Source organism: Castanea sativa, chromosome 5 (assembly GCF_040712315.1).
Source record: "Castanea sativa cultivar Marrone di Chiusa Pesio chromosome 5, ASM4071231v1".
NCBI classification, from domain to species: Eukaryota; Viridiplantae; Streptophyta; class Magnoliopsida; order Fagales; family Fagaceae; genus Castanea; species Castanea sativa.
The window spans coordinates 60,546,026-60,559,141 of record NC_134017.1 but is presented as its reverse complement, the minus strand read 5'-3'; the positions used below and the strand labels follow the sequence as shown (position 1 = coordinate 60,559,141).

General features: G+C 35.9%; 1 long non-coding RNA gene across 3 annotated transcripts; it reads left to right on the top strand.

Annotated features, from left to right (window-relative positions):
* Nucleotides 1-2,117: 2,117 nt before the first annotated feature.
* On the top strand, nucleotides 2,118-12,278 carry LOC142634527 (uncharacterized). Of its 3 annotated transcripts, XR_012844200.1 has the most exons (4): nucleotides 2,153-2,267; nucleotides 5,822-6,957; nucleotides 11,321-11,372; nucleotides 11,788-12,278. It is a non-coding gene; the product is annotated as an uncharacterized LOC142634527 (long non-coding RNA). The 3 variants fall into 3 exon arrangements; XR_012844201.1 differs by lacking the exon at nucleotides 5,822-6,957 and having other exon boundaries at nucleotides 2,118-2,267; XR_012844199.1 differs by lacking the exons at nucleotides 2,153-2,267; nucleotides 5,822-6,957 and adding an exon at nucleotides 10,483-10,717.
* The last annotated feature ends 838 nt before the right edge of the window (nucleotides 12,279-13,116 follow it).

Below are 13,116 nucleotides of genomic sequence, written 5' to 3'. Positions count from 1 at the left end.
ACCTCAACCTAAATGACGTTAAACTCATCCATAATCCTCTTTTTTTTTTTTGGGTCTACTTACAAAACTAAGTAGCCATCATTTCTCCCAAACTATTAAGGAGACAAACACCGTTGGGAACTTTCTTGAATAGTTAATATAATATATAAAGACACACTTAACCTAAAAGGCATAAGTGCAATGGGTATGAGCTCAACTATGTTATCTAAACCACTCATTCATCTTACCATTATTTAATGTGAAACTTCACTCACACGTATATATCCAATAATACTCAACCCCCACTCATTGAGGGTGTCCCCTAAAGAGTCCAAAACAAAAACATTATGACCTGAGATGAGAGTTTTTCCAAAAAGTCGGATATGAGGACCAACCCAAGACAAAAATTTCCACATATAGTCAAAGATGAGGAACTTTCCAACTCGAGATGGGAGTTTCTTTATATAGTTTGAGATTATGAAATTTCCAACCATGACAATAATTTATCAATAAAGTCCAAACAAGGGCATTCTAACTTGAGACAAGGGTATCTCAATGGACCAAGACAAGGACATCTCCAATCCAAGATGAGGGTTTCTCCATGGATTCCTAGATGAAGATATCATTCACCTGGTGCCAAGGTTCACACAAAGTTTAAATTCTAATAAATAGCAACCATTTTTGAATTATCTATAATCTCCCCCTTTTCCAATTCATTTCAACACTTTATACACAAATTTTTAGTTCATTTTATGTGTTTTTGTTTTTCACCTTAATGTGATTTATTTGTCAACTATTGATCTTTTACAAGATTCCTTTTATTAATCATTGCTTACTAATTATTTAGTTGACCTTCATTTCTATCCAATACATGATAGATCATTTAAGATACCAAGCATATATACCGTAGTTGTGGCAAGTGGATATCCTATCTAATCGCCTCATGTACAGCATAATAATAATTTTACTATTACCTTTATATTAACTATGGTGGTACCACCGCGCACCCTTGGTGCAGTGGTCACTCCACAAGTATAAATGTTTGTGGGGTGTTGGGGGCAAGGCCCGGGGTTCAAGTCTCCAGGAGGGAGCTTCGCACACATATACACTTAGATTAGGCTAGAGTAGAAATTCTATCTTGTAAAAAAAAATTAAAAAAAAAAACCTATGGTGGTCTAATCCCAACAACCTTGGGCTTTTGGACTTAGACCCCCAATTTACTTTTACTATGGATTGGGTTTATCTCACAATAGGAGGTCCAAGAAATGGCTCTAAAGGTTACAAAGGGAGTTAGATTGTTATTTTGGCCCAAAAATCTCTTAATCTTGGCTCTGCCAAGATGATGACTACATAGCCAAGCCCTTTCCTTGAAATCCAAACAGGATTTCTTAATTCATGTAACATGTTTTCCTTACTACTCTCGTACCTCACTTCCCAAAACTTTTCCCACCCCCGTTTGTTCCCTCTCCTCCTCTATTTATATCCTCCTCTCAGTGGGGTTGTCATGATGAAAGGATATTCCCCATGTTAGCAGACCCCTTCATATTATATCATAACTAGAGAGGGCCCACTCTTTATTGTTGACATGATCTTCTAGTAACTTGCATCTGACGCCAGTTATTACTAGGCAGGTGGATCCTCCCAAAACATTATCTCTTGTTCACAGCATATCTTCGGGGCACTTAACTAGTATGCTCAACAAAGCCCATCTTAGCTCGGCTAAATGGCCTGAGATGGGCCTAGATTATTCAGTGAGTGGGCCTACAAATTGGGGTCGGCATGCTATAGTCAATCCATACATTAACAGTTTGATTTAATTATTATTTCTCAATAAAATTATATATTTCATAAGTTTCTATCAACTAGTAGTTGATGAAAGGTCAAATTTTATAAGGCATAAAACTTATGAGCATCACCCACCAATCCATGTGATTGATCTCTTCCTCATGTTAAAATCAAGAAAGGGGGTTACTAGAAGACTAAGGGAAGTCAAATTTCCCTAACATGATTTGTAACATCCCAGTCAGTCAAACAAAAAAAACAAAAAAACAAAAAGATCAAATTTTTAAAGTTCCCACGTGCCCCCCCACCTAACACCCTTCCCCACCACTCAATTTCACTCATCCCCTTATCTCTTTGACCGTCTTTTCACTTCTCCTCACTTCTCTTTTCGTTCCTTTTCTTCTTTTTCATTTTCCATCTAACACTTCTCTTCACTCCCTCAAACTCTCCTGCCGGTACTCTCAAATTCTTAAGAACCCATAAACACCTTCACATCCTTTTTTGAGGTAAAAATTTCTAATCTTTTTGGTGGGTTTAACACCTTTACTTGAAGTTATTTTTATCTAAGTTTTAATAATGATACCAATGTGATTAATGAGCATTAGAAGTGATATTTATGTGTTTTTATGTATGGGTTTTGTATTGGTGGAATTATTTGATGAGTGGGTATATAATTTGTGCTAATGATGACTACTTAAGGTTTATGTATGGTGGGAAATTTAGGAGTTTTAAGTTATAACATGTGATGATTGGTAAATCTAATTTTTCCATTGACATTGGGTTTATTTGGAGTTAGTTGAAGTTTTAAATTTCTTGTCTTGGGGGATATTTTGATTTTGCTTTCATGGGTCTCTTAATGATGTAGTGTAAACTTTATAGAAGCTAATCATAATGTTGGAGATGATATTAAATGGGCTAACTTTATAAATTGGAGTTGATGCCTTGTGAATCAATTTGTTAAGAAACTTTGGAAGTGGAATATATTATTATTGATGAGGTTAAATACTAGGCCTGCCTAATTAAGTGCTTATTTGGCAATTCCTAAATTTTAGCTAGATGCAATTTCAAGTTTTCTGCTTATTGTGATAGGTTTACTTGATATTGTTTAGGTTCTAACTAATCTCCTTGATGCTTGGAGAATTAGGCTTTTGTGGTTGCGAGATAAGTAACTTTTTAATGGAATTTTTGAAAAATAACTATGTTGCATAAATGTTGTTTTGGGTTAGACACGCTTTTGAAAACTACCTATGAAAACTATATTTTCCTAAAAACTATTGTGTCGTAACCTTAATATATATGAAAATGCATCATATTTGGTATTGCATTTGGGAAAATGCATGAATTGTTGATATGGAAAAAATGAGCATCTTTTATTTAATCTTTGATAAGGAAATCATGGATTTTATGGTATATTAGAAAATTTAAAGATGCTTATCTTATCTTGTTATGTGAGAAATTGATAGAAATCTTTTAACAAGAATGAAGTTGAAAACCTTACAAACTTTATGTAAGTTAGACTATTTAAGGTTTTTCTGATATAAATTATGTATTTCAAGTAATTTAACCTGTGAGCCTTATGTGGTTTTTACACCATGTCATGTGTGATTTTTCGGTGATCACCCGATTTGGTTTTCGTAGTCTTTGTGACAACGAAATCAAATCCAGGTCAATGTCCTTTCACTTTGGATGTCGTGTTCTTCCCTACTGCCCATGGGGGGAAGAGGCTCCTTGATTGTGTGTGAGTGAGGCTGCTATCCATGGGGCCAAAAGACCACATGCAAAAGAGGTCATATTTGACGCGCTCTCTTTGCTACCCATAGGGGGAGAGAAAAACCTTGAGGGTATGGGTGAGGCTGATGTCCATAGGACCAAGAGTTTGCATACCAGAGAGGGCAATATCATGTCAGTTGTGAATGGGCGGATCCCTTGACCGGTCTATGTGGTAGTGTGGTATATTTGTGATAATTTACCTTATGTTACATACAATGGCTGATAAGCCAAGAATTTACCTTATGTGATAATTTACCTTATGTTACATACCAGAGAGGGCAATATCATGTCAGTTGTGAATGGGCGGATTCCTTGACCAGTCTATGTGGTAGTGTGGTATATTTGTGATAATTTACCTTATGTTACATACAATGGCTGATAAGCCAAGAATGTATTGACCTCTTGTAATAAATTAATTGATTAATTAACCAGATTAATTAATTAATCCAATTAACATACAAAACGCATGGTAATACAAACAAATCACCAACTAAGTTAATATGCACAAGACAATAAAGTTGACACGGTGATTTGTTTACGAATGGGAAAAACCACCCAGGCAAAACCCCACCGGGCGAATTTAAGGTCACCACTTCCAAGAATCCACTATTATCACAACAAGCGGTTACAAGTAAAGGAATCCATGTACCTTATACCAACCTACAGTTAAACCCTTATCCCAATACATAATTAGACTTGTTCTGTAATGAAAATCTCTCATTTTCAATGCACGGCTCTCAATACGTGACTAACCAATCGATGCGCGGACCCCTGTACGCGATTTACTCCTTTACACGAATCTCAATACGTGACTAACTTCACAGCAACTCTTTGATTGTTGTAGTTGATTTGCAACAGGTTCACATAAAAACACCAATAAAATCTTCAATGTTGGTGCAAGAGACTTTGCTTGGTTACAAAACCCAAAGACGTACAAGAAATGCAACAAAAACTCTTTCTTCTGTAAGAGGAGGCTAGGGTTTCAAAAAGAAAATCTTATGAAACTCTCTAGGGTTAGGTTTTTCATTCTCCACCTCCTTTAAATAAGAGCTTAATGGGCTCTCCTATTCCAAATAGGTTTACTCAAACCCTGGGTTTTCCTAGTCCAATAAAGATTATACAAACCCACAAACTTTGGGTTTTCCTAATCCTATGAAGATTATACAAACCCATAAACAAATAGCATTTTAGAATAAAAATGTTGATAGCTATAGTCTGAATCCTGTAAGCTTGATAGATCGAGACATGTGTCGAACTTTAATGAATCTTGACAAATCGAGCTTCTGTCGAGGAGCTATCAAGACCTGCAAATTGCACTTTTCTTGAGCAATTCTTGAGTAATCTTCATGTCTTCAATTTAACCACTTATAATGATCATCTTGAACCTTCTTAGATATACTCAAATACATATAAAGTGAGTTTTCTCAAAAGATATGTCAACTACATAAAAATATGTTCTTAACAATGGTTTTGGAAATTATATTGTTGGTGCTCACAGATTAAAGTATATAGTTTCAAGGTATTTACTTTGAGAAACTTTGTGTTTCATTATTTAATCATTCTTGTCATATCATTATTATTTTAGATGAAACTTACATTTTCCACACCCCCATTAATTATGCTACTTACTAGGCTCTGTCTCATTCCATTATTTAATAAACTTTTCAGAGTAGGCAACAATCATTTGAGACAACTTTTTGGTGGCTAACAGTAGTTAGACTAACACTGATGGAGGCTGAACTTTTGTAATGAAGACATTAAATAATGTACACCTTGGAATAAGCTTAACTCATTCTTTTGTATGTTATAATGGTTGTGACTTTATTCCCACTAATGGGACAAGCTATTGATATATAATTATTTATTCAGACCTCTATTCTTTTGTGGCCAATGGTCCTTATAATTAATGCTTAGAGCTCTTACTTACTTTGAGAGTATATTCAATGGAATTATTATGATAATTCTTGATGTTGGTACTTGATATGATTTATGGGGATTGAATTGTCAAAAAGGAAAAATCTGCAGGTATTTTGAGACGTCTTTCTCATGCTTTTGACCCTTTGGGGTTCAGGGCGTGACAGTTATGGTATCAGAGCTTAGGTTATGATTCTGTAGACTTTTGAAAATTGGAATTGATTTTGATCTAAGTCAGAGCATTAGTAATTTGATGAATTCTTTATTTTGTACATTTGTTTCAGCTTCCACCTGCTATTCCTTTTTCCTTATCTATCTTTTCTATGCTAACCTTCTATGTTGCCTTATGATTTACTTGCTTGTTTCTTGAGTATAGGTATAAGTACCTTGGTACACTATGCCTCCTAAAAAGAAAGCACATAAAGTAAGGCATGTGGACAAGGTTACAGCTCTAGAGCATAGCCATAGGCAACACCAAGAGCGTGAGAGATCTGTCACTCCTGTTGGTGGTAAGAATGATGAGGTGGCAGTGGCAGACAAGATTTATGCTAGGATTGCTAGAGTAGTCCAAGGTGGCAAACGTAGGAAGGAGGATTGCTCTTTTGGGGAGTTCCATAAGCAAAACCCTCCAACTTTTGATGGGGAGCCTAATTCTATGACAACAGAGAATTGGCTACTAAAGATGGAAAAATTACTGAAAGTCCTTGAATGCACTAATGCTAAGAAGGTGGTGTATGCCACTTTTGCTCTTCAAGGTTCTACTGAGAGATGGTGGACAAGCACTAAGCGTTTGTTAAGGATAGAGCTAGGAGGACACTCCCATTACTTGGGAGAAGTTTAAGGAAGTTCTTAATGTGACATACTTCCCCGATGTCGCGAAGCACTATAAGGCAAAAGAATTTTCTAATTTGGTTCAAGGGGCTATGATGGGGAAATCATGCTGCTAATTTTGTTGAGCTCTCTCGCTTTACTCCTTACTTGATTCCGAATGAGTCCAAGAAAGTGAAAAAGTTCCGAGAAGGCCTTAATGGTAGGATTCGCCCTTTCATTATAGCCTCTCGAGTGGATACTTTTACTAAGACCGTGAAGCGGGCAATAAGTATTGAAGAAGACTTTAGTACAACCCCAGTTCCAAGGAGAGTGAAAAGAAGCAAGGGCCCTCTAATTCTCTACATGGTAAGGGTTAAGGGCATAAGAAAGGATTCTTTAAAAACTCTGGTAATAGTAGACAATCTTCTAGGCCTAGCAAGAGTGCCTATCCTCAGTCTGGTGATAAGAAGTCTTGCTCTCGTTGTGGTAAACTTCATGATGAACAAAATTGTGATGAGACCAAGATTTGCTTTACTTTTAAGCAACCCGAACACTTTGCTAGAGATTGCCCAAGTTCTAAGGGCTTGGGTTCCTCTTCCACGTCTCAAGTTGCAAAGGGTAATGATAATGGGAAGAAGGTGCAAGATAGAATGTATGCCTTGACTGCTCAGGATGCTCAGGCCACGGATACAATGGTGACAGGTATACTTCCTTTGTTCTCTGCATATGCTAGAGTTCTTTTTTATCCTGGTTCTACGCATTATTTTGTTTCTTGTGCATATGCTAAAAATCATGACAAGAGACCCGAACGACTTGATTTTTAAGTTATCGGTTTCTACCCCTGTTGGTGATACTTTAATGACTAATCTTGTGCTTAAGTCTTGTATTATTTGTACTGGGGGTAGAGAGTTATTGGCTGATTTGGTGTTGATAGATATGAATGATTTTGATGTCATTTTGGGCATAGATTGGTTGGCTTCTTATCATGATAATGTGCATTGTTTTGAGAAAGAGGTGGTGTTTAGGCCTCCAAGTGAATTAGAATTTCTATTTAAGGCTTCATGTTTGTCTTTTATGCCTCGTGTGATATCATGCATACAATCAAACCACTTGCTTAGAAAGGGGTGCCAAGGATTCCTTGCTAGTGTAGTGGATTTACAAAGTAGAGAATTGGAGATAGGAGACATTCCCATTGTGAGGGAATTTTCGGATGTTTTTCTTGATAATCTACCTAGGTTACCCCTGGATCGTGAGATTAAGTTCTTTATTGATCTCCTTCCAGGTACTACACCTATTTCTAAGGCACCATATAGAATGGCACCCACACAGTTGAAAGAACTTAAGGAGAAATTGGTAGAATTGTTGAACAAGGGGTTTATTCACCCTAGTGCCTCACCTTAGGGAGCTCCAGTTTTATTTGTCAAGAAAAAGGATGGGTCTATGAGGTTATGTATTGATTATATTGAGCTTAATAGAGTCACCATTAAGACTAAATATCCTTTTGTCTTATATTGATGACCCATTTGATCAGTTGCAAGGAGCACAAGTCTTTTATAAGATTGATCTTTGTTTTGGATACCACCAGTTGAAGATTAAGGGTGAGGATATACCAAAGACGGCCTTTCAGACTAGATATGGTCATTATGAATTTTTGGTGATACCATTTGGATTAACTAATGCCCCTGCTGCTTTTATGGATTTGATGAATAGGGTATTTCATGAGTACTTAGATCAATTTGTCATAGTGTTCATTGATGATATTTTGATTTATTCTAAGAGTCAAGAAGAGCATGAAGAACACTTGAAGATTGTTTTACAAATTCTAAGAAAAAAAGAAATTGTATGCTAAACTGAAGAAGTGTGAATTTTGGTTTAATCAAGTGGTGTTCTTGGGTCATGTGATATTTAAGGATGGAATTACAGTGGATCCTAATAAGATAGAAGTAGTGGTTAATTGGGATAGGCCTACAAATGTGAGTGAGGTTAGAAGTTTCTTAGGCCTTGCTGGTTACTATAGAAGATTTGTAAAGGGATTTTCCCACATTGTGGCTCTTTTAATACAATTAACTCTAAAGAATGTTAAATTCGAGTGGAATGAAGAATGTGAGAAAAGCTTCCAAGAGCTAAAGCAAAGATTGGTCACAGCTCCAATGTTAACTATCCCTTAAGATACAGGGAGTTTTGTCAATTATAGTGATGCTTCTCATAAGGTACTTGGTTGTGTGCTAATGCGAAATGGGAAGGTTGTGGCATATGCCTCTTGTCAGTTTAAAAATTATAAGAAAAATTACCCCACTCATGACTTGGAGTTGGCTGCAGTTGTTTTTGTTTTGAAAATTTGGAGACATTATTTGTATGGGGAAAGATGCGAGATATTCACTAATCATAAAAGTTTAAAGAATTTCTTTACCTAGAAGGAGTTAAATATGAGGCAACAGAGATGGTTGGAATTGGTTAAGGATTATGATTACTCTATTAACTATCATCCTGGTAAGGCTAATGTTGTAGCTGATGCTCTTAGTAGAAAGCCCTCAAGTTTTTCAACTGCTTTGCTAACCACTCAAAAAGAAATTATTCGAGATCTTGAAAGGATGGAGATTGAGATTGTTATGGGCCATTCTGAGGCCTACCTGGCTAGTTTGAGTGTTCAATCAACTTTGGTAGAAAGAATTAAATTGTCACAAGCCGATGACCCACATTTAAAGAAAATCATGGATGAGGTGCATAGTGGAAAGAAATCTAAATTTTCTATCTCTGAGGATGGTGCTTTGAGATTTGGGAGTAGACTTTGTGTGCCAAATGATCCCTTGATTAAAAAGGAGATTCTAGAGAAGGCTCACTATTCCCCATATACAATACATCCGAGTAGTACAAAAATGTACCATGATCTCCGTGAAAACTTTTGGTGGAATAATATGAAGAGAGAGATTGCTCACTTTGTAAAGCAATGCTTGACTTGTCATCAGGTTAAGATGATGCACCAATGACCCTCAGGTTTGTTGCAAACACTCCCTATTCCCCAATGGAAGTAGGAGAAAATTTCTATGGATTTTGTTTCAAGATTGCTGAGATCTTCTAAGGGTCATGATGCTATCTGGGTGATTGTTGATAGAATGACAAAATCAGCTCATTTTCTCCCTATTCGGATGAACTACTCCCTTGATCAGTTAGCTCAGCTCTATGTTGATGAGATTGTGAGACTTCATGGAGTACCTGCTTCTATTGTTCCAGATAGAGATCCAAGGTTTACTTCTCATTTTTGGGGTGGTGTGCAAAAGGCCTTGGGTACTAAATTGAATTTTAGTATAGCTTTCCACCCACAAACAGATGGACAGTCTGAAAGGACTATTCAAACTCTAGAAGATATGTTGAGAGTATGTGTTCTGGATTTTAAAGGGAGTTGGGCTAGTCACTTACCTTTGGTGGAGTTTGCTTACAATAATAGTTACCATTCGATTATTAAAGCAGCACCTTATGAGACTTTGTATGGGGGAAAGTGTAGATCCCCATTTTGTTGAAATGAGATGAGAGAACGAAAAATCTTGGGGCCAGAGATTATTCAAAGGACTTGTGAAAAGGTAAATATGATTCGTGATCAATTATAAGCAACCCAAAGTAGACAAAAGAGCTATTATGACATTAAAAGGAAGGCTTTGGAACTTGAAATTGGAGATATATTTTTCCTACAGGTTACACTTATGAAAGGAGTAATGAGATTTGACAAAAAGGGTCAGTTAAGCTCTAGATTTGTAGGACCTTTTGAGGTCTTGAAGAGAGTGGGCAAAGTTGCATATAGAATTGCCCTACCACCGGCCTTGTCAAGAATTCATAATATTTTCCATGAGTCTATGTTGAGGAAATACATTCCTGACCCTTCACATGCTTTGAGCTGTAAGCCTCTTTAGATTAGAGATGATTTATCATACGAAGAATTTCAGGTAGAGATTTTGGATCGTAAGGAGCAGGTGCTACGCAATAGAACAATATCTTGGATAAAAGTAATATGGAAGAATCATTCAGTGAAAGAGGCATCTTAAGAGCGTGAAGATAATATGTTGTCAAGATACCTAAGCCTTTTTCAGGATCAAGGTAGGTAAAATTTCGAGGACGAAATTTTTATAAGAGGGGAAGAATGTAACATCCCAGTCAGTCAAACAAAAACGAAGAAGAAGAAGAAGAAGATCAGATTTTTAAGCTCCCACGTGCCCCCCCCCCCCCACCTAACACCCTTCCCCACCACTCATTTTCACTCATCCCCTTATCTCTTTGACCAACTCCTCACTTCTCCTCACTTATCTTTTCTTTCTTTTTCTTCTTTTTCATTGTCCGTCTAACACTTCTCTTCACTCCCTCAAACTCTCCCGCCAGTACCTCCATATCACCATTTCCACCATCATTTTTTTGGCAATGTCACCGGAAAATCCTTAAGAACCCATAAGTACCTTCACACCCTTTTTTTGAGGTAAAAATTTCTAATCTTATTGGTAGGTTTTACACTTATTCTTGAAGTTATTTTTATCTATACTTTAATAATTATACCCATGTGATTTATGAGCATTGGAAGTAATATTTATGTGTTTTTATGTATGGGTTTTGTATTGGTGGAATTATTTGATGATTGGGTATATAATTTGTGCTAATGATGACTACTTAAGGTTTATGTATGGTGGGAAATTTAGGAGTTTTAAGTTATAACATGTGATGATTGGTAAATCTAATTTTTCCATTGCCATTGAGTTTATTTGAAATTAGTTGAAGTTCTAAATTTCTTGTCTTGAAGGATATTTTGATTTTGCTTTCATGGGTCTCTTAATGATGTAGTGTAAATTTTATAGAAGCTAGTCATAATGTTGGAGATGATATTAAATGGGTTAACTTTATAAATTGTAGTTGATGCCTTGTGAATCAATTTGTTGAGAAACTTTGGAAGTGGATTATATTATTATTGATGAGATTAAATACTAGATTTGCCAAATTAAGTGCTTATTTGGCAATTCCTAAATTATAGCTAGATGCAATTTCAAGCTCTATACTTATTGTGATAGGTTTACTTAATATTGTTTAGGTTCTAGCTAATCTCCTTAGAGCTTGGAGAATTCAGCTTTGGAGGTTGCGAGGTAAGTAACTTTTTAATGGGATTTTTGAAATATAACCATGCTGCATAAATGTTGTTTTGGGTTAGTCACGCTTTTGGAAACTACCTGTGAAAATGCATCATATTTGGTATTGCATTTGGGAAAATGCATGAATTGTTGATATGAAAAAAAATGAACATCTTTTATTTAATCTTTGATAAGGAAATCATGGATTTTATGGTATATTAGAAAATTTAAAGATGTTTATCTTGTCTTGTTATGTGAGAAATTGATAGAAATCTTTTGACAAGAATGAAGTTGAAAACCTTACAAACTCTGTGGAAGTTAGACTATTTAAAGTTTTTCTGAAACTACCTATATATAAACTATGTGTTTCAAAGTAATTTAACCTGTGAGCCTTATGTGGTTTTAACACCATGCCATGTGTGATTCCCAGTGATCACTCAATTTGGTTTTCGTAGTCTTTGTGACAACGGAATCAAATCCAAGTCAGTGCCCTTTCACTTTGGATGACGTGTTCTTCCCTGCTGCCCATGGGGGGAAGAGGTTCCTTGATTATGTGTGGGTGAGGCTGCTGTCCATGGGGCCAAAAGACCACATGCAAAAAATGTCCTATTTGACGCGCTCTCTCTACTGCCCATGGGGGGGAGAAAAACCTTGAGGGTATGGGTGAGGCTGCTGTCCATGGGGCCAAGAGTCTGCATACCAGAGAGGACAATATCATGCCAGTTACAAATGGGTGGATCCCCTGACCGGTCTATGTAGTAGTGTGGTATATTTGTGATAATTTATCTTATGTTAGATATTATGGCTTTGGAAATTATATTGTTGGTGCTCACAAATTATTGTATATAGTTTCAATATATTTACTTTAAGAAACTTTGTGTTTCATTATTTAATCATTCTTGTCATATTATTATTATTGAAGATGAAGCTTGCATTTCCCCCACCCCCATTAATTATGCTATTTAGTAGGCTCTGTCTCATTTCATTATTTTATAAACTTTTCAAAGTAGGCAACAATCTTTTGAGACAAATTTTTGGTGACTAACAGTAGTTAGACTAACTACTGATAGAGGTTGAACTTTTGTAATGGAAACATTAGATGATGTACACCTTAGAATAGGCTTAACTCATTCTTTTGTATGTTATGGTGGTTATAACTTTATTCCCACTAATGGGGCAAGCTGTTGATATTTAACTATTTATTCAAACCTCTATTCTTTTGTGGCCAATGGTCCTTGTAATTAATGCTTAGAACTCTGACTTACTTTGAGAGTATATTCAATGAAATTATTATAATAATTCTTGATGTTGGTACTTGATATGATTTATAGGGATCGAATTGTCAAAAAAAGGAAAAATTTACAAGTACTTTGAGACGTCTTTCTCATGCTTTAGATCCTTTGGGGTTTGAGGCGTGACATGATTTGGTAAAGATGGTTTTGGGAGTGATGGCTTTTTGAAATTGTTTGATTGGATAGTGAGTAAAAGGAGTTAGAGATCTACCCTTGGATGCTTCTCTCATTTATGGCAATGATACTCTTACACCTTTTTTTTTACATCTATTTTTTTACATTTACATTCATGTTTTAAATGTGGACATTTCTATATCAATTGTGGATATTGATAAAAAAATAGTAGATGTAAATGACTCTAAGAGAATATTTTTCCTATTTATATTGGCATAAGTTGATCTACCCAGCCAAAATAAGAATTTACTTAGGAAGATATATGACAACATGACTTTCGGGATTTGGAGCAT